Source organism: Pseudophryne corroboree, chromosome 2 (assembly GCF_028390025.1).
Source record: "Pseudophryne corroboree isolate aPseCor3 chromosome 2, aPseCor3.hap2, whole genome shotgun sequence".
Lineage (NCBI taxonomy): Eukaryota > Metazoa > Chordata > Amphibia > Anura > Myobatrachidae > Pseudophryne > Pseudophryne corroboree.
Genome location: NC_086445.1, coordinates 784,641,004 through 784,664,207, shown reverse-complemented (window position 1 = coordinate 784,664,207; position 23,204 = coordinate 784,641,004). Strand labels below are relative to the sequence as shown.

The following is a 23,204-nucleotide window of genomic DNA, read 5'->3' as shown; positions in this document are numbered from 1 at the left end:
GGGTGGGCATACACTGGGTATATATGTCTGTCCGTTCCACTGTATAATTATCCTGACAAAGGTCCAAGTGAGGACCGAAACGTCGATGCTCTGTCTGACATGAATTCCAAATAAATTACTGCTATAATGAAGACTGGTGAGTGCTCCCATTTCTCTTCGTTTATGCAATCCACTGGTGACTCTGTATAAGATCCCCAGTTTTGGAAGGCACCCCAGCAAGAAACTCGAAAAACGTGAGTGTGGACCTAACGTCTGATATATATATATATATATATATATATATCTCAACAACAATGGCTGGCACTTCCTCCATAAATCCAATTAAGGTCCATAAATCGTAACTTACAAGGCGGCACTCACAGGACTTTCACAGGTTAAGAATCACCAGACACCATGTCAGTGTTCAACGTTTCAGTCTGATTGGACTTTTTTCAAGAACATACGTATGTTCTTGAAAAAAGTCCAGTAAGACTGAAGCGTTGAACACTGACATGGTGTCTGGTGATTCTTAACCTGTGAAAGTACTGTGAGTGCTGCCTTGCATGTTACTATATATTTAAACATAAAATTAATATATTTAAAAGAATGCTATTGTGGGCAAAAATGTTTTTATTTTTAATGTGACATTGGGTAGGAAATACAGTGCCTTGCTAAAATATTCACCCCCCTTGGCTTTTTACCTATTTTGTCACATTACAACCTGTAATTTAATTTTTTTTTTATCTGAATTTTATGTGATGGATCTGCACAAAATAGACTAAGTTGGTGAAGTGAAATAAGAATAATTTGTATAAAAACTTATTTTTATAAACAAAAATTAGGAAATTGGCATGTGCATATGTATTCACCCCCTTTGCTATGAAACCCCTCAAAAGTTCTGGTGCAACCAATTACCTTCAGAAGTCACATAATTAGTGAAATGAAGTCCACCTGTGTGCAATCTGAGTGTCACATGGTCTGTCAGTATTAACAAACCTTTTCTGAAAGGCCCCAGAAGTTGCAACACCACTAAGCAAGAGGCATCACACCATGAAGACCAAGGAGCTCTCCAAACAAGTCAGGTACAAAGTTGTTGAGAAGTACAAGTCAGGGTTGGGTTATAAAAAAATATCCAAATCTCCCCCGGAGCACCATCAAATCTATCATCTTCAAATGGAAAGAACATGGTACCACAACAAACCTGCCAAGAGAGAGCCGGCAACCAAAACTCACAGACCGGGCAAGGAGGGCATTAATCAGAGAGGCAGCACAGAGACCAAAGGTAACCCTGAAGGAGCTGCAGAGACTGGTGTATCTGCGCATGTGACCACAATAAGCCGTACACTCCATAGAGCTGGGCTTTATGGAAGAGTGGCCAGAAAAAAAGCCATTACTTAATGTTAAAAATAAGAAGGCACATTTTATGTTTGCCAAAAGGCATGTGGATGACTCCACAAATGTATGGAGGAAGGTGCTCTGGTCAGATGAGACTAAAATGGAAATTTTCGGCCACCATGGAAAACGTTATGCCTGGCGCAAACCCAACACATCCCATCACCCCAAGAACACCATCCCAACAGTGAAACATGGTAGTGGCAGCATCATGCTGTGGGGATGTTTTTCAGCAGAAGGGACTGGGAAACTGTTTCGAGTCGAGGGAGAGATGGATGGTGCTAAATACGGGGATATTCTTGAGCAAAACCTGTTTCAGTCTGCTTTTGATTTGAGACTGGGATGGAGGTTCACCTTCCAGCAGGATAATGACCCGAAGCATACTGCTAAAGCAACACTCGAGTGGTTTAAGGGGAAACATTTAAATGTGTTGGAATGGCCTAGTCAAAGCCCAGATCTCAATCCAATTGAGAATCTGTGGTCAGACTTGAAAATTGCTGTTCACAAGCGGAAACCATCCAACATGAAGGAGCAGGAGCAGTTTTGCCTTGAGAAATGGGCAAAATCCCAGTGTCAAGATGTGGCAAGCTCAGAGACTTATTCAAAGCGACTTGCAGCTGTAATTGCCACAAAAGGTGGCTCTACAAAGTACTGACTTTATGGGGGTGAATAGTTGTGCATGCTGAAGTTTTCTGTTATTTTGTTCTATTTGTTGTTTGCTTCACAATATAATAAAAAAATCTTCAAAGTTGTAGGCATGTTCTGTGAATGAATTGATGCAAACCTTCAAACAATCCATTTTAATTCCAGGTTGTGAGGCAACAACACATGAAAAATGCAAAGGGGGGTGAATACTTTAGCAAGGCACTGTATATCATATATCTTTCTCTAATGTGAAATATCATGCACTTAAAAAATATAATTATGAGAAGCCCACAGGGCAATTAGTCAGTCTAGCCGAATTACTATATTAAATAATGAAAATCAAATTGTGTATGGGCTGCTTTAAATTTTTCTTAGTGCAAGTTAACAGCTAGAATTACATTTATTGATTTAACAATAATATGCAGAACTTATACACATCTGAATACAATAACACAAAAAAACCCTCATCAATTGTAAATTCATTCTACTAGATCATTTTTATTCTTAAAGAAAGTATATTTTACCTTCACTGACAGGTGGTATTTTCTTGTGAATTGCCCTTATTCAGGAGCTGGGCATCAGCAGATCTGTATATAAGAACAATATTGCAGCCATCTCCTCCCTTGCCACCAGTTTTCTTTTTTCCCCCACACTGTACTCTCCTAAATGTAACAGTCTCTTTTCCAGCAATCAGAGATTCCAGGAAATATGTTGTACTCAGGTATGGAGGTGTGTGGCAATGCTGCCTTTTGATTTGGTTCTTCTGCGATTGCTGCGCTGCATCATGCCAGTCAACTTTCCTGAATTTACCATTAGTGTCAGTCGACTTTCCTGTACTCACCATTGGTGCAGACGAACTTTCTTGAACTCACCATAGGTGACGGTTGAATTTCCTGAATTTACCATTGGGAGTTCCCGAAAGGGAGATGCAGGTGGCCAATGCCAGCAAACAGGGTATCTGGCAGAGGTATTGAGGCCATAATGATCTGATTCACTGAGACTTAAGTAAAACTGCCTGCCATCCCACCCATTTCACTTTAAAGTTTGTGGGATTTGGGACGATGACTTGACCTTTTGGGAGTGCATGGAGGCTCCCCAAAATTTGTTAATATCCCAGACATTCCTGGAGATAAGGCACAAATGTAATAGAGGAGGAATTGTTGTGCAAACTTGGAAGAGTGGTTACAACTCCCTGGTAGGGAGGCCTTTTTTTAAAACCCAGGTATCGGGATTGAAAAATGGTCAATCCCAGAACTCCCGGAACTCCCTGGACACCCGGGATTGGGTTGAAGAATTTAAAATCTTCAGTGATTTCCCACCTCCCTCGGACCCGCCCAGAAAAAATACCCCAGCCCACCCAAATACTCACCCTCCTAGACAGGGGGGTGGAAGGGTTCACTGGCTGCAGGCTGTAGACGGTGATGTGCGTCTGCTGTCAGACTGCGCAGCGTGAACACTGAGATCATGTTACGCTGCACAGTATGCACAGCTGGGGTCAGGGGGAACTGGGAGGAGAGAGCCGGGTAGCGTCTGAGCCTGCTGAAGAGTTTTAATGCTGCCCAGCACTGAAAAAAACAGTGGACTGGCTAATCCCATAATCCCCGGGATTGGAAGTTCCCATCCCGGGATTGAATCCCTGACAATTTTTGGCCTAAATCCCTAGATCTCGATCCCGGAATTGGCCACCATAATCCCTGGCAAGTTCAGTACCCCTACCTCCTCAGTCTAAGTACTTCTGACAACATACAGTAGGCTAAAGCTACAAACAGAATCAGGTTGGGGAGGAGGGGGAGGGCGGCTAAACCTATGCGGGTGACCAGATCACAAAGGAGGCCATACTTTTACAGAGAAATTGCTCCTGCCATAGGGCTGGTGCAGATTTCAATGATGCATCTGCCACACAATGCTGCAAGCGTCTCGGTATTAAAGAAATTGTCCATGGTTTTAGAATAAGACACAGATGCGGGGCTGTGGCAGAAGGTGTAGCCGCGATGTCTGTATAGCCTTCCCAAACTTCAAAAATGTATTTTGTCTTTTTATCCTTTTGAAAAAGAACCTTCAATCCATTCCAATTAAACAATTTTCCTTAAAAAAATACTATTGACCAGAAATGAAGGTTTTATCTAATTCTGGAGGATTGTCTTCATGGATACAGCACCAAAAGCCAACAGTAAGGTCTTGCTACCCCAAGTTATCGGAAGTATTTTAAAAAGAAAATGCTACCATTATAAAAGATAACTTCATAGTTACCCAAGAGACTCATGAATAAAGGGAACAAAGAGTAGCAGGCTGTCAGTGCACCATTGTCACTTGGCGGCCTGAGGTGGGTGTGTCTTAATAATGTGATTATCTCGCCTAGTTCATGATACAAACTGGGCAGGATGTAATGCCGGCTGATGACAGACATTTTTTTAAAGGGGCATTTACTTACAAGGCATGGTTTTGCCTTATAAGTGATTGCCCCTTTAAAAACGTCTGAGTTCGGCCGGCATCCCGTACGCCCGCTGAACTCAGATGGCATTACATCCCACTCACACTGTGTAAAAAAAACCAAAAAAAAAAACCACATGGCCATTTAATCCTTCCGTACGTCAAATTCCCATCTCTCAGGGTAGCAAGGAAGGAAACAGCTAGAGAACCTGGGCAAGTAGAACACAGTTCTCTGACCTGCATGAAGACACTCGTGCTCTGTTAACCCCTATAATCGTTATAATCAACAGTGCAGGAAACATTATCCCTAAGTATTACACTGGTTTACAGTGCAAACTAATCTAGGCATATTATTTACAGATTTATGTGTCAGAGGCTCAACTGAAATTCAAAGAAAATCTCTCACTGTGCAGAACATAAACACAAGTTTGTGCATTTAAACCACTTTAACCTCATCCTAGGGTGCAGATTAAAGTTTATTTTAATTTGTTTTCTGTAGCAGAGCACAACAGATGGCAGTGGCTCGGTTTAAAAAGATACATATTTCAAATTAATATCAACTTCCAATGATATACAGTAGCAATAGAGTAATGTAGTGAATATACAGTATGTATTATGTGATTGCTGCTAGGACCATCCACCTGGTTTCTTTTCACATTTTGTGCAGCACTTCTACAGTATGTAACTGTAGAAGGAGACACAATACAGATAATTGGATATGATATCACATTTCCAGCCAAGATTGAATCTTTGTTGATATCTTTGTCAGCAGAACTGCACGGGGACAGGGTGGGTTCAAAAACAACTTATTATACCAGAAATAATATAAAATATATGTATAATAAGCCAGCTGTTTTGTACTGTATTTCATTCCAACGTATTCGTATAAGAGGATTGTGTCCAAATCCATTTTCTTGGGAGTCTTCTGTAAGTATGGGTGTAATTATTATTATTATTATTATTATTATTAACAGTTTCTTATATAGTGCAGCATATACAGTTGCGCTTTACAATTGGAACAACAGTGATAACACAAAACTGGGTAATAACAGACAGACAGTGAGGTAGGAAGGCCCTGCTCGCAAGCTTACACTCTATAGGGAAATAGGCATTGATACACCAGGAATAGGTGCTATCTATTGCGGAGTTTCTTGGTGGGCTGTATAATATAGTCTCACAGAGATGTTGACCAGAGGTCAGGAAAATGTCAACTTGAAGAAAAAGAAAATACTGTATGTTAGCATGTGTGTACTGTCCACAGGGGCGCTTTAAGAGAGGAGGTGGCCCGTGTGCTACCTCCTCTGTTTGGGCCCCTTCCTCTCTGCCGACAGCGCTGAAGTCCGAGTCTGAACACTAGAGCACTAGTAGAGCTTTTGCGGTCAGCAATATACACATGGTGTCATCAGGCAGCTAAGGGGAAAGCGGTGTTGCGTTACAGGAGCATTCCCAGTTTAATGTTAAAAGTTTAACTGAACTGCCTTTAGAAACCGTATTCCTGTGGCTTCATTTACGCTTTGGTGTAGCACCTGCATAAGCATATGCCAAATACACGGATCATATCAGACAACTGACTCTGTACTGCATAGCCCCCAAGTGCCTTCACTCAGAGGTGTATGTAGGAAAAGGTACAAAGAGGTATGCATTCCCAACTGGAATCATTCATTGTGCATGAGGCAAGTAGCATAACTAGGGCTCTGGGCGCTTCTGGCAAAATGAAGAACTTGCTCAGGTGTTTCTCAACGGCATGATGTCACACTCACTGCATTTATGGGCCACCAAACCATTGGAGCTGTGTGATGGAGCCTGGGGTCCATAGCCAAGGCCAAAAGGCAAGGCTGGGAAATTTTGTGGAGAGCCTTCCCCAGTGTTAGGTTGATGCAGGTGGTGCCCCTCCTCGACCAGCCCCTGGTGAGTGCCATGCTGGACAGCCAGTAGTTACAGCCCTGCTAGTGGCACTCATTAGCTGTGAGGTACAGGGCGGTGCAGTAGCTTTAGAGTGCTTCAAAATATAACACTGGGAGTTTCAAAATTAAAACTGGGGAGTGGTTGTGGAAATATGGTGGTGTAGTAGCCCATTAAAAAAAAAAAAAACCATGCCACCAGTTTGGTTGGGAGTTATGATACACTGAAGGCTGATATTCCCCCATGAACAATGAAAATATATCCTTTCAAAAGTAGGTCAGCGTTTGCTGAAATTGTTTTCTAGAAAAGTAAAACATGGATCTAAAATCAGAGCGGCCCTGCAGCTGCTATGGGACTACACATCCCACCATGCCCTGCCACACTTTCTCTAACAGGTCATGCTAAATTGTGACAGAGCATGCTGATATGTGTAGTTCAACAGCAGCTGGAGGGTCGCTTATTGCCAGGGTTGGTTCTAGACCTTGTGGCGCCAAGGGCGAAAGTATCCTTTGCCCCCGGCAGGTAAAACAGAGTTGGTGCGTGCTATAGGGAAGGGGCATGGCCACAGTTATGCCCCCAGTAGTTGTGACCCCAGTAGATTTGCCCCCAGCAATTGTGCCCCCTGTAGATTTGCCCCCAGTACTTGTGCCCCCTGTTGCTGTGCCCCAAGTAGTTGTGCCCCCAGTAGATTTGCCCCTTGCAGCTGTGCCCCCCCAGTTTTGCCCTCTGTAGCTGTGCCCCCTATAGCTGTGCCTCCAGCTTACAAACACAAAAAACCCCACACAATACTTACCATCCCCGCTCCTGCTTCCCAACTGCTGCTGTCCTCCCCTGTGTCCCTGGCCGCCCGCTCCTCTCTATGGGAGAGACGTCACAACGTCTCTCCCATAGCAGCGCCACACAGACACTAGAGGTCAATCATGACCTATAGTGTCTGACAGTGGCGCCGACTGCATCGAGCGCCTACACAGCCACGGCGCCCGCTGCAGCTGGGGACCGGGATGCGGGTGAGCGTCGGGCGCCTGAAGCCGCGCCCACGGGACGTAGTGCCCCGAGTGCACGCCCTGCTTGCCCGTGTCTAGAACCGCTCCTGCTTATTGCCCACCCCTGACCAAGATGATATTAACATAAGCATGCAGGGCAGGTCTTCGTTGAAGCAATACCAATAGCAGAAAACTATTATCAGGATATTACAACCACTTGTCCTCTAACTTGGGGCACAATTCAATTCAGTGACAGTTGAATACTACCAGCAGGGGTGGGGAACCTCCGGCCCGCGGGCCGTATTAGGCCCGCGAAGCCGTTTGGTCCGGCCCACCCGCTCCTCTCAGTGAGACACGCCACCGCACAGTCCGGCGGCAGCGTGTCTCAGCTGTCACCACACGGAGGAGAGCGCGGCTATTGTCGGGCGGCGGCGTGTAGGACTTGAAACTAGTCGCCGGTTCGTGAGCCAATCAGAGCTTGCGGACCGGCAGCCAATCAGGAGCTGCGGCTGCCGGTCGGCAAGCTCTGATTGGCTCTCGAACCGGCGGCTGGTTTCAAGTCTTACACGCCGCCGCCCAACATAGCCGCGCTCTCCTCCGTGTCCCCGCCGAGAGGAGCGGTAAGCGGGACGGGGGGGCATCTGTATACCTGGCACTGAGGGGGGATGGGGCATCTGTATACCTGGCACTGTGAGGGGCATTTGTATACCTGGCACTGTGGGGGCATCTGTATACCTGGCACTGTGGGGGCATCTGTATACCTGGCACTGTGGGGACATCTGTATACCTGGCACTGTGGGGACATCTGTATACCTGGCACTGTGGGGACATCTGTATACCTGGCACTGTGGGGACATCTGTATACCTGGCACTGTGGGGACATCTGTATACCTGGCACTGTGAGGGGCATCTGTATACCTGGCACTGTGGGGGCATCTGTATACCTGGCACTGTGGGGGCATCTGTATACCAGGCACTGTGGGGGCATCTGTATACCTGGCACTGTGGGGACATCTGTATACCTGGCACTGTGGGGGCATTTGTATACCTGGCACTGTGGGGGCATCTGTATACCTGGCACTGTGGGGACATCTGTATACCTGGCACTGTAAGGGGCATTTGTATACCTGGCACTGTGGGGGCATCTGTATACCTGGCACTGTGTGGACATCTGTATACCTGGCACTGTGGGGGCATTTGTATACCTGGCACTGTGGGGGCATTTGTATACCTGGCACTGTGGAGGCATCTGTATACCTGGCACTGTGAGGGGCATTTGTATACCTGGCACTGTGGGGGCATTTGTATACCTGGCACTGTGGGGGCATTTGTATACCTGGCACTGTGGGGGCAATTGTGGATCTGGCACTGCACTATTGGGGGCATATGTATATCACGTCCCATTTTAACTGACCACACCCATTTTTTTGGCGCGTGCGGGGGCAGACTTGTATGGCCCCCGAAGGATTTTATAAATATCCAAATGGCCCTCGGTAGAAAAAAGGTTCCCCACCCCTGATCTACAGTATGCTGCAGTCATGAGCCAGTGGCTGACTCCTATTATGTGTTTTACTGCTGCAAATGATAGTAACTATACATTAAAATATATTTTAGATTTCTTTTTAAGGGTGCGCCTCATACAACATGAAACAGGATACCGTATTCAAACAATAAAAGACAAACAAAATCCATTATAGCAAGGATGTAAACATATTACAGTATACTGAGGACTGATCTGATTAGGTAAAATTCAGAGAGGGCATCTATGAGGACCACACACACTATGGAGCAGATTCGGAGATGGGAACAAGCAAATAAGGAGCAAATTTGCAAGGGTTCCAAATACATACTGTATGTTTTCTTGCATGCAGTCTAAATACTGGCTGTTTTTACACGTACCCCTCAAACTGCTATATACCGTTATTTTTACAGTGCAATATAGAGTTCAGCTAGGACACATCATTCTCACTGCAAAATCACTCTGCACAATTGAAACCAAAAAACAAAAATAGAACTCCTCTACGTTAGAGGGTCCCACATTTGGAATAAGAGGCCTGCATGTGACACCAAACAGATACACAGTAACTTTGCAACTACATATTTTCTTTAATAAAATTTCCAGTTTAGATTCTCATGTATTTCAGACATATAACACCCCAGCTGTGCTCAGACAAGTTCTCATACCTGAAAATACAACATATGGCAGGATCCTGAGTGCCCAGATTACCAACTACATCCCATAGACATATACTAGTACACTACCTAGGAAAATTAACATTCTTCTTTTGGACTTAAAATAGCACTTCTAGCTTGCATACTGTATTATGATTATTTGAATGTCAAAAACTTGCATCGCTATTAGAAATTGTATAACAAAAAATTAAAATAGTAGTACATGGCTCCTCACTTTATGCTAGGCAGCTAGTTTAGGAGTACTGGAAAACTCCTCTTCCACAAAATTAGATGAGCTGATGGTATTGATCTTAGAATTTCTATATACAAAAGTCAGTACTTATACAGAGGCAGTCTTCAAAAGCTTTGATGGAAACCATTGATTTCCAGCATTGGTCAGAGAAAGAAGGAGGAGCAAAGGAAAAGTCAAAAGGGAGGGCAGGGATAAGTGACGTATGGCAGAAGAAAGAAAAATCTTCCGTATGTCATCAATGTATCTCAGCAAAACATTGACATTATGCCAATTATTGGGAAACACTGACCACAGGAAGCAAAACTATTAATGTTTGCTAAACATCGATTGTCGATCCCTAGAGCGAAGTGGCACAAAGAGAGCTAATGAGGGACAGCGTGTAAGCAGTTACTGAGATAGAGGCATACTGAGGCACAGCCTGTCTTGGTTCCTGGGGCAGTCATAGAAGCACAGCCATGCCCTCAAGATGAGATGATGTGGCCAGTCCTCTTTCAGTGGCACCCACCACTAGGCAACAAAGCATTTATAAAGGGAGCCTGATATTCACAACATGGTTTGGCCATGCTGCCATTAGTACCTGGTCCCAAAATTTCTGGCCCTAGATATACGATATTCATTCTGAAGTGAACTAGTCTTTTATAGTACTCCATTCCAGATCAAGCCATCAGTGTAGCAAAATGTTCTTGCTATTAGCTCTGTAATATTTACTTGTAACATTTCTTTCTGATTATAATATTATACAAAGTGGTTTGGGCATTGATCTCTGCAAAACCCACAAATAATGTATTTGGCTCAATTGAATGGGTAAATGGTGAGACACAGGTGTGTAATTTGCATCTGCCTCAGGTGGAATGTGCGTCTACATTTTTATGTCATTTTTCTAGAAGTAAAAAAAAAATTGTGCTAAATACAAGGTACAGAATCTTTTCTTAACTTTATGCAGCAGTTACCGAAAATTAAAATTTTATAATTAGACAATGATCCTAAATTCACAAATTTGTAGAACAAGCAGAAATTATTAACACATAATAAAACACATTTGTTAATGGATGCCCTTAATTATGCTATTAGTTAGCACAAAGACAGTGTACTGATTCCTGGTATTTTGTTTAAGCTTTAAAAGTTAAATGGAAAAAGAAGGAGCTATACAATTAGTAAACTCAGTAGATCTAGTTATGCAATTGCCTATGTTACTGAAGTTCTCCTTAATATACATTTGGTTCCAGAGCAGTTTTATTTTTCTTTCTTAGTGGAATAGTTTTAAATCACTTTGGATTATCCAAGTTTGGAATCTCAATATCTAGAAATGCTTATGCTAATTCTCAGTTTTTGCTGCATGAAATGTCTATCATATTGCGTATGGCAGGTTATTTTCCGCTATCAAGCATCCTTAATTTCCTGGCTTCGTAATATGAATTACAAGAAGGAAAAACCAGAAGGTCATTTTCAGAATGTTAATGGTTATAAATGGAATTAAAGAAAGAACTACACAACTGCATTCTTTGACTTTCTACTTTCCAAGAATCTCTGAGTCACTTTTGAAATTTCCAAACAGCACGGGAAGTCCAATATGCATTTAAAAAAAGAAAAAGCATAAACTCATATGTTAGGTCCAAAGAATCCAGCCTTAATTACAGTAGGAAATGCCAAAGCAGCGTGTGACATTGCATCTATCAGGACTAGAGATGAGCGGGTTCGTTTCTCAGAGAACCGAACCTGCCCGAACGTCACCACCCGAGCACGGATCTGAGTCATGCTCGGGTTTTCCTGCCTGACTCGGAAACCAAAACGAAGTAAAATGTCATCATCCCGCTGTCGGATTCTCGCAGTGTTTGGATTACATATAAGTCACCGCGCATTGCCGCCATTTTCACTCCAGCATTGGAAAGTGTAGAAAGAGGACATGTCGCCGTCTGTCTTGTGCTGCATCTGTCTAGTCACAGTGGTTGTGTCCTCTGCTGCCATATGTCCAGTGCTGCTGTATAAGTCCAGTCCAGTGGTGCTATGTTGTGCTGCATCAGTCCAGTGCTAGTGTCTTGTGCTGCATCAGTCCAGTCACAGTGGTGGTGTCCTCTGCTGCCATATTTCCAGTGCTTCTATATAAGTCCAGTCCATTGCAACGGTGCTGTGTTGTCCTGCATCAGTCCAGTGGTGGTGTCCCTCTGCTGCTGTATGTGTCCAGTGGTACTGCTTTATATGTCCATTGACACTGCCATATATGTCCAGCGGTACTGCCGTATAAATCCAGTGATCATGCTGTATAATTCCAGTGATCCTGCCATATAATTCCAGTGGTACTGGCATATAAATCCAGTCCAGTGATACTGCCATATATGTCCAGTGGTACTGCCGTATATGTACAGTGGTATTGCCGTATAAATCCAGTGGTACTGCCGTATAATTCCAGTGATCCTGCCGTATAATTCCAGTGGTACTGGTGTATAAATCCAGTGATCCTGCCGTATAATTCCAGTGGTACTGGCGTATAAATCCAGTGATCCTGCCGTATAATTCCAGTGATCCTGCTGTATAATTCCAGTGATCCTGCCGTATAAGTCCAGTGATCCTGCCATATAATTCCAGTAGTACTGGCGTATAAGTCCAGTCCAGTGATACTGCCATATATGTCCAGTGGTACTGCGGTATAAGACCAGGTGTACTGCCATATAAGTCCAGTGATCCTACCGTATAATTCCAGTGGTACTGTCGTATAATTCCAGTGGTACTAGCGTATAAATCCAGTGATCCTGCCGTATAATTCCAGTGGTACTAGAGTATAAATCCAGTCCAGTGATAATGCCGTATAAATGTCCAGTGGTACTGCCATATAAATCCAGTGATACTGCCGTATAATTCCAGTGGTACTGGCGTATAACGCCAGTGATCCTGCCATATAATTCCAGTGGTACTGGCGTATAATTCCAGTGATCCTGCTGTATAATTCCAGTGATCCTGCCGTATAATTCCAGTGGTACTGGCGTATAAATCCAGTGGTACTGGCGTATAAATCCAGTGATCCTGCCGTATAATTCCAGTGGTACTGGCATATAAATCCAGTCCAGTGATACTGCCGTATATGTACAGTGGTACTGCCGTATAAGTCCAGTCCAGTGGTGCTGCCATATAAATTCAGTGATGCTGTCCTGTGCTGTATATTATTTACTACAAATAAAGGGGTTGAGGTACGCTCTCCTGTACCACATATTGTTACATAACTCCAGAAAAATAATGGAGAACAAAAATTTGGAGGATAAAATAGGGAAAGATCAAGAACCACTTTCTTCTAGTGCTGAAGCTGTTGCAACTAGTCATGACATAGACGATGAAATGCCATCAACGTAGTCTGCCAAGGCCGATGCCCAATGTGATAGTAAAGGGCATGTAAAATCCAAAAAGCCAAAGTTCAGTAAAAAGACCCAAAAAAATAAATTGAAATGGTCTGAGGAGAAACGTAAACTTGCCAATATGCCATTTACGACACGGAGTGGCAAGGAACGGCTAAGACCCTGGCCTATGTTCATGACTAGTGGTTCAGCTGCACATGATGATGGAAGCCCTCATCCTCCCACTAGAAAAATGATAAGAGTTAAGCTGGAAAAAGCACAGCAAAGAACTGTGCGTTCTAAAATGTTATCACAAATCCCCAAGAAGAGTCCAAGTGTGTCAGCATTTGCAATGCCTGACCTTCCCAACACTGGACGGGAAGAGGTGGCTCCTTCCACCATTTGCACGGCCTCTTCAAGTGTTGGAAGTAGCACCCACAGTCCAGTTTCTGATATTCAAATTGAAGATGTCACTGTTGAAGTACACCAGTATGAGGATATGGGTGTTGCTGGTGCTGAGGAGGAAGTTGATGATGAGGATTCTGATGGTGATGTGGTTTGTTTAAGTCATGCACCAGGGGAGACACCTGTTGTCCGTGGGATAAATAAGCCCATTGTGATGCCTGGGCAAAATACCAAAAAGTCACCTTATCGGTGTGGAATTATTTCTCCACAAATCCGGACAACAGGTGTCAAGCCGTGTGTTGCCTCTGTCAATTTGTAATAAGTAGGGGTAAGGACGTTAACCACCTAGGAACATCCTCCCTTATACGTCACCTGCAGCGCATTCATCAGAAGTCAGTGTCAAGTTTGAAACTTTGGGTAAAAGCGTAAGCAGTCCAGGACACCCAAATCCCTTCTTCCTCTTGTACCCAATCTCCTGCAAGCCACACCACCAACTCCCTCAATGTCAACTTCCTCCTCAGTCAGGAACGTCAGTAGTCCTGCAGCCCATGTCACTGGCAAGACTGAGGCGTCCTCTCCTAACTGGGATTCCTCCGCAGGATCCTTGAGTGGTACGCCTGCTGTTTCTGCCGCTGCTTTTGTTGCTGCTGGGAGTCGATCGTCATCCCAGAGGGGAAGTCGAAAGACCACTTGTACTACTTCAACTAAGCAATTGACTGTCCAACAGTCCTTTGTGAGGAAGATGAAATATGACAGCAGTCATTCTTTTGAAAGCAGATAACGGAGGCCTTGACCGCTATGTTGGTGTTAGACGTGTGTCTTGTATCCGCCATTAGTTCAGTGGGACTTAGAGAATTGTTTGAGGTAGTGTGTCCCCGGTACCAAATCCCATCTAGGTTCCACTTCACTAGGCAGGCGATACCGATAATGTACAGAGATGTCATAAAAAGTGTCCTCAGTGTCCTAAAAAATGCAGTTTTACCCACTGTCCACTTAACCACGGACATATGGACAACTGGAACAGGGCAGACTAAGGACTATATGAGTTTGACAACCTACTGGGTAGATGTATGGCCTCCCGCAGCAACAACAGCAGCAGCACCAGTAGCAGCATCTTGCAAACGCCAACTCGTTCCTAGGCAGGCTACGCTATGTATCACTGCATACTGTAAGAGGCACACCACTTACAACCTCTTACGGAAACTGAGGGACATCATCGCACAATGGCTTACCCCAATTAGACTCTCCTCGGGATTTGTGATATCGGACAATGGCTCTCATTCCGAGTTGTTCGCTTGCTAGCTGCTTTTAGCAGCATTGCACACGCTAGTCCGCCGCCCTCTGGGAGTGTATCTTAGCTTAGCAGAATAGAGAACGAAAGATTAGCAGAACTGCTAATAAATAATTCATTGCAGTTTCTGAGTAGCTCCAGACCTACTCACAGATTGCGATCAGCTCAGTCCGTTTAGTTCCTGGTTTGATGTCACAAACACGCCCTGCGTTCGGCCAGCCACTCCCCCGTTTCTCCAGACACTCCCGCGTTTTTCCCTGACACGCCTGCGTTTTTTAGCAAACTACCGGAAAACGCTCAGTTACCTCCCAGAAACGCCCCTTTCCTGTCAATCATTCACCGATCAGCAGTGAGACTGAAAAGCAGGACCACAGCAAAACTGCTAAGTTTTTAGTTAAATAACTAAGCGCATGCGCCCTGCGTGCCTTGCGCATGCGCAATTAGCAACAAATCGCAGCATAGCAAAAATCAGCAATGAGCGAACAACTCGGAATAAACCCCAATACCACCAAAATTGTGCGTGCATTACATCTGGGCAAATTCCAGCATGTCCCATGTTTTGCACATACAATTAATTTGGTGATGCAGAATTTTTAGAAAAATTACAGGGGCGTGCAGGAGATGCTGTCAGTGGCCTGAAATATTGCGGGCCACTTTTGGCATTCAGCCACCGCGTGCCGAAGATTGGAGCGCCATCAAACACTCCTGAACCTGCCCTGCCATCACCTGCAGCAAGAGGTGGTAAACGAGGTGGAATTCAACACTCTATATGCTTCAGAGGATGTAGGAGCAGCAAAAGGCCATTCAAGCCTTTACATCCACCTATGATATAGGCAAAGGAGGGGGAATGCACCTGACTCAAGCGCAGTCGAGAATGATTTCCGTCTTCAACCCTTCGAACTTGCCACACGTGATGTCAGTTCAGACACTGCCAGCCTGAGTCAGGTCATTCCCCTCATCAGGCTTTTGCAGAAGCAGCTGGAGAAATTGAAGGAGGAGCGAAGACGAAGCTATTCCGCAAAGTATGTGGGACTTGTGGATGGAGCCCTTCATTCGCTTTGCCAGGATTCAAGGGTGGTTAATCTGTTGAAATCAGAGCACTACATTTTGGCCACCGTGCTCGGTCCTAGGTTTAAAGCTTATGTTGTATCTCTCTTTCTGGCAGACACAAGTCTGCAGAGATTCAAAGACCAGCTGGTGAGAAAATTGTCAACTCAGGCGGAACGTGACCAGTCAACAGCTCCTCCTTCACTTTCTTCCGCAACTGGGGCTGCCAGGAAAAGGATAAGATTTCCTAGCCCACCCGCTGGCGGTGATGCAGGGCAGTCAGGAGCGAAAGCTGACATCTGGTCCGGACTGAAGGACCTGCCAACGTTTACGGACATGTCTACTGTCACTGCATATGATTCTGTCACCATTGAAAGAATGGTGGACGACTATATGAGTGACAGCATCCAAGTAGGCATGTCAGACAGTCCGTACATATACTGGCAGGAAAAAGAGGCAATTCGGATGCCCTTGCACAAACTGGCATTATTTTATTTAAGTTGCCCCCCTCCAGTGTGTACTCCGAAAGAGTGTTTAGTGCAGCCGGTAACCTTGTCAGCGATCGGTGTAGGAGGTTACTTCCACAAAATGTGGAGAAGATGATGTTCATTAAAATTAATTATAAATTCCTCCAGGAAGACCTTTACCAGCAATTGCCTCCAGAAAGTACACAGGGACCTGTGATGGTGGATTCCAGTGGGGACGAATTAATAATCTGTGAGGAGGGGGATCTACACAGTGAAAGGGGTGAGGAATCGGACGATGATGATGAGGTGGACATCTTGCCTCTGTAGAGCCAGTTTGTGCAAGGAGAGATTGATTGCTTCTTTTTTGGTGGGGGCCCAAACAAACCAGTCATTTCAGTCACAGTTGTGTGGCAGAACCGGTCGCTGAAATGACTGGTTTGTTAATGTGTGCATGTCCTGTTTATATAACATAAGGGTGGGAGGTCCCAAGGACAATTCCATCTTGCACCTCTTTTTTCTTTCATTTTTCTTTGCATCATGTGCTGTTTGGGGACAATTTTTTTGAAGTGCTGTACTGTCTGACACTGCCGTATAAGTCCAGGGGTACTGCTGTATAAGTCCAGTCCAGTGGTGGTGTCTTCTGCTGCCATAAGTCCAGTGGTGGTGTCCTGTGCTGTATATTATTTACTCCAAATAAAAGGGTTATATACATTACTTATATTATTATCCAAATAATTTTTACAGGTTTGCCCTGTGTGCTGTAGGGGTACGCTCGCCTGTGCTGCATATTATTATAATAGCTCCAAATAAAAGGATTATTATTATCCAAATTAATTTTACAGGCTTTGCCGCGTGTGTGTGTGTGTGTGTGTGTGTGTGTGTGTGTGTGTGTGTGTGTGTGTGTGTGTGTGTGGTTTAGAGGTATGCTCTCTTGTGCCACCAATATTGTGCATGTATTACATCTGGGCAAATTCCAGAACTTTCCATGTTGTTTGTGTCGCACACTTGTGTCACTTAGCTTAGTCATACAGCTACCTCATTGCACCTCTTTTACTTCTTTGCATCATGTGCTGTTTGGGTCCCAGTTTTTTTTAAAGTGCCATCCTGTCTGCAACTGCAGTGCCACTCCTAGATGGGCCAAGTGTTTGTGCCACACACTTGTGTCGCTTAGCTTAGTCATCCAGCTACCTGATTGCACCTCTTGCATCATGTGCCGTCTGGGGCCTGTTTTTTAAATCTGCTATCCTGTCTGCCACTGCAATGCCACTCCTAGATGGGCCAGGTGTTTGTGCTGCACTCTTGTGTCGCTTAGCTTAGTCATACAGCATACCTCCCAACTTTGTTGTCATCCAAGGAGGGACAGTTCTGCGCGTCGAAGGCGCGCGCCCGATTTTAGGGGGCGTGGTCTAACGGAAAGGGGGCGTGGTCTAACGGAAAGGGGGCGTGGCCTCGCGACAAGTGCCACGATCACAAGCCACGCCCCGTTTTCGTCATTATGGGGGCATGAACAGCGCTGTGAGAGCTGCTGGTCATGCCCCCTCTCCCTCCCTGCCGTGAATAGACGCTGTGCGCATGCGCACAGCATCTATTCACCGCTGCTCTGCTCAGAGCAGCGAGTGACAGGGGGGCATCTCCCAACTGCCCCCCCACCCGCGGGACACTGCGACCCGCGGGTGGGACAGCGGGACAGACCGTGAAAAACGGGACTGTCCCGCCGAAATCGGGACAGTTGGGAGGTATGATACAGCCACCTCGGTGCAAACTTTTGGCTTAAAAGCAATATTGTGAGGTGTTCAGAATAGACTGGAAATGAGTGGAAATGAATGTTATTGAGGTTAATGATACCGTAGGATCAAAATTAGCCCCCAATTCAGTGATTTTAGCTGTTTTTATGTTTTTTCAAAAATCATCCTGATCCAAAACCAAAACACGAAAGCAAAACCACTCCAGATCCAAAACACGAGGATGGAACCAGAACCAAAAACACAAAACACGAAAAGTGCCCGCGCATATCTCTAATCAGGACCAGATGTACAGTACGAAGCCTTGGAGAGCGATAAATTCAACCAACCAGCTCCTGTAATTTTTCAAACCCAGCCTGTAACATGACAGTTAGGAGCCAATTGGCTGCTACTTTATCACTGTGAAATGTATCACTTTTCAAGGCTTAGTACATCTCCCCCTCAGACAGATGTTGCCTGTCTCAGGGCCAGAGCAACAAAAGGTTAAAAAAAACAAGCTGGGAACCATCAGCTCAAAGTTTTTGTGATATTTTATTTAAACGCTAAATCATCTAATTGATGTAACAAGTATATACGTTTATGATGGCAAACATTGGAAATTCTTAAAATGCTGATCCAAAGCGTACTTATACTGATAGGCAAGGACAAAGCCTCTTTCACATGACATAAAAACAGACCAATAGGATAACAGCACACATTGTACTCATGCTTGCTTAATCTCCTGGAATGTCCAGAACACTCCTAAATTTCGGGGAGCTCTCCTGCAACATGCTTGCTGAGTGAAATAGGCGGTCGAGGATGGATGATACCATTTGAGGTGAAATGTGTTATCATGGCCCGACCCATCCAGCACATTGTTGCAGAAAGCAGAACAGTGGGTGGTTGGCCAACGATTAGACCATTCTCTGCACTGTGCCCCCAGCACATCCTCTGCCTCCCCATACAGTTATCCCACAGAAAACAATGTAAAAATAGGTAGTAGACGCCATCGAAGCTAACAAACAGATCAAAGCCCAAAACAGCATTAAACAACCAAGAAAACATTCTACTTACACTGGGGGTGAATGTAGCCAATCCACGTTTTTATTTTTTTCTGATTCTCTATCACAGCCAGTTTCCAAACATCTGTTACCTATGAACAAAGGAAAAGAAATAAAGTTATTTTCAAAACAGTCAAGATCACATATACAAGTTTCATTAAAGTTTGAGTTCCTGATTGGCCATGTAAACAAATATACATATAATTTAAACATGGCTGCATGGGAATGACATTGCATCATATCATCATTAAGTTTGGGTTCCTGACTGGCCATGTAAACAAATACACATATCATTTAAACATGGCTGCATGGGAATGATATTGCATGTCGACTGCATGACTACATAATACACACTGAAATTATCTGGACTAATTGCAGTGAAGACATACGACCTGTGTAATTTGTACATGCCTGAATTTACATGACCGATCTGCTAGCCCTAAGCCCAAACAACATATTGTTTATTTTTACACAGCTTTGCCTGGAATTTATCCCAATAGACAAAGGTTCTGTTTTACAAACTGTTTCAACATCAGTTCCATAGCCATAGACAAAGAAGTAATCAAGTAACAAATGTTGACAATGCATTTATTTTAGAAGCGCCATCACCTCATCATTGAGGTGTAAAATCTCTTCCAAACTAAAAATGCTTCAAATATAAATGATTTATAATCAAAAAAGTTCAAAGACAAATATAACTCAGATATGTAACTCTCAAATATATAGCTTCAAAACTTTCTAAACAAATAAATTGAAGTGTAACTGAAAACCATTAAGGCACTGTTTCCCAAACTCTGGGTCTGCTGAGTGGGGGAAGCAATTTCCAGTATTTTCAAAATGATTTTTTTTGTCACGATGGCTAAGAGACAGTGGTCGCAGTGAGGATTTACAGATAGGGAGAGTTTGTGGGGGTAAAGGAGGTGGTTGGCTACAAAAACCCAGGTTTGTCATGACCATTTTATAGGTTTGCAGTTTCCCTGCCCTCGGTGGCTAAGATTTGCTCAGAGCGTGATGGTTCAACCAAGATGCGTCTTTGTGGATAAGCTGCAAATCTTATAGGCCCTACAGTCTGGCCGATAACAGTGAACGATATGAACGAGAACTCGTTCATATCGATCAGTGTGTAGGCACCAATGATGAATGATGCACGGCCTTGTGCTCGTTCATCGTTGGCGCCGGGTCGCTTATGCATGCAGGCCAATATGGACAATCCATAACAGCATGCAGTGCTATGGAGCCGGGTGACGGGGGGAGTTTAGAAACTTTATTCCCCCCCCCCCCCCCCCGTCACCTCCCCCACACCGCCGGGTCGCCTGTCAGCCATATCCACCGCCGGGCAGCTCGGCGGTGGGTGGATCACCGAATGTGTAGGGGGCATTAGATAACAGCGATAGGCGTCTCTGTACACAAGACAGCGGCTGTGGCATTAGCATATCTTCTCAGATTAGCTGCGTACAAACATGCAGTTGTGATGCAATTAGCACCCCCCTCTGAATCAGGCCCTTAGTTTTTATGAACTGTAACAGTGCATGTTTTCCAGATCTCTCAGTTGGTGCACAGTTGTATACATTACTGACTGACATTTCAAAACATCCATAGGTGATGCTAATTATTTCAATTGAGATACTGAGGAGATGTGTAAAGCATGCACTCAAGGGCGTATCTACCATAGGTTTAGGCAGTGCAGTTGCTATGGGGCCCAGAGCTGAAAGAGGCCCACATGCCCTGTCAAAGTTACATGTGTTATATTATATACATTTTCATTAGTAGATACATAAGGGCCCTTACAAACTTTTGTCTTTGGGTCTACAATACATCTAGTTCTGCGCCTGGTCCTGATCATTGTGATGTGGTATAAAAGGAACTGGAGGGCATTATAATGTTACATAATATGAACTGGGGTCACTGTAATGTGGGACAATATCAAGTGGAAAGACCATAGTGTGGCATAATATGAACTGTGGGCACTGTAAATGTGACATAATATGCACTGGGGACACTGTATGTTACAATGTGAATTGGGGATACTGTGTGGCATAATGTGTACTGGCAACCCTACAGTATGATATGATGCGAACTTCGGCTCTACTATGGGGCATACAATGTACAACTGCTGCGGAGAGGGGTCTCTCTAGAAGCATTGGGACAGCGGTACCTTCAAAATATTGCTACAGGACCCACAAAGTTCTGGCTCCGCCCCTGCATGCACTGTTAGGGGTGCCTGAATACCAAGTTTGGGAAACACTGGATTAAGGTAATTTACCTAGGTAAGCATGCAGCAGGGCCCCCTTATCTTGTTGTATGCCTGTTATTACCTACTCTTGCTTTATTACTGTTTTGTTCCCAGCTGACAAGCACAATGGAATATGCTGGCACTATATAAGTAAATGGTAAGTGTTCTAAGCCCCATGGAAACATGACTTTTTCTGAGTCGATATGGTTTCTATATATGCACATTAAAAGCGTACCCCTCGTCAGATATTTACTACACCAAATCTCAAGAGCTTTGTCACACTCTAGCCAATCAGAGCACTGTTGTTCTGACTGGTTACATGCAGACGGCTTGTCATTGGTATTGCAGCTCCTAGCAGAGGAGTCTCTTATTGTTTATCAGTTTTGTACACTTTCCAAAATGTATTACTGGAAGAGAAAATGAAGCAGTATATACAGTGTGCTAAACAGAAAAGATGAAAACAGCAATGAATAAAGATGGAAAAAGAAAGACTACATCAACAAAGAATTATGCATGAACTATAGATTGCAAAGTCATGAGTAAGTCTAGAATGCAGCTGCATGAAGATTTGCTATAAGTACTGTATACGGGGGTCACATTCTTACACATTATTAAGCACAGTTACTAGGGCAATTCCTGCTTTGCAGGAGGATTGATGCTATTTCACTCTGCAAAATAACTTACATTACCCAATCCTTCCAGGGGCAAATGCAGGATATCTAGAGGGGGTTTCTATATGCTTGATTATAGAGCGACTGTAGCCAGCCCATGAATAGAGCATAATTAGCACTTAACAAGCTGTAGTCTGTCTCATACAAAGTGCAGTATATGTCATACATCAAACAGATACAGGGACCAGTGATCACAGTAACCGGTCAGATGCGGCAGTAGAGCTAGCCTGCCTGAGCTGAATGTGGGACCCATTCCTTAATCCACGTTCCCTGCTTTGTGCAGCATTGGAGCAAGTCCGAGTGTCTTGGGGAAGCGCATCGGCCCTGCACATATCATACACATTGATTATCCAGTGTATAAGGAAATGTATGTAATTAGACTATACATGGTCTATATGCTGTAGTAAACAGTCTCCAAATAAAAACCTTCTGTATCAAACATATTTATCTCGTATAAGCATAAGTGTCCAGGAAAATGTTAACCATACTATAATAAATAGACATACATAATATAACCAGTAGTAGACAGAACAGAGCTTTCTAAGCACACATTTTTTAACACTTTATGGTAAGACACTTGGCTCTCCTTGCTGGCAGCTGCTCTCTTGTCTCGCTGAATAAGAAAATCTGCGGTTCCTGGACATATGCATGCAGCACCTCCCTACCATCATTCTTCCCAAGTGTCCTGCTCCTGCAGGCACACCAAGGGAGAGGGTTAGGGGGAGCACACACCACTGCTCTTCATAGCACAGTACAAGGAGAGTGCTGGGTATGCCCCCAGAGTGATGAAAATACTGAGGCATGATACAAGACCACACCTTCCTCAAGAGGCCATGCCCCTTTTTCAGGCATGGCAGCGTTCTGGGTTTAAGATCACAGATATTGGCAGGTATTGTTCCATTCCTTATAGTGTATGTTGTGGCCATAGCTGTAGTACAATCATATAATACACTACCGCTGGTGTGGTCATGATTTGAGCCACTGTCGAGCAAGGGGGGATTTGGGACAACTGGAACCCCCCCTCCCCCTGTAGTTACCTAAGCCTTCTGACAAAACAAACAACAACAAAAAATTAGGAAACAGAAGGAAAGGGTCGTCAAAAAGAAGAGGCAAGTTAGACTTATATCTGATGCTTTTACATTTTCCATCCTGCACATTTTTAAGAAATTCCATCAACCCACGAAGCTAAGTGCAGATTTCTTTCATGGGGTGTTGCCAGAGACCCTGCA

At 44.3% G+C, this 23,204-nt stretch overlaps 1 protein-coding gene across 6 annotated transcripts in view; it reads right to left on the bottom strand.

Annotated features, from left to right (window-relative positions):
• Positions 1–23,204, bottom strand: part of TBL1X (transducin beta like 1 X-linked) — a 495,345-nt gene that overhangs the window by 266,036 nt on the left and 206,105 nt on the right. For all 6 annotated transcript variants that reach the window (XM_063955515.1, XM_063955516.1, XM_063955517.1 and 3 more), the window contains one exon: positions 19,085–19,163. The gene's annotated coding sequence lies outside the window, so the exon portion shown is untranslated. The remainder of the gene's footprint in view (positions 1–19,084; positions 19,164–23,204) is intronic.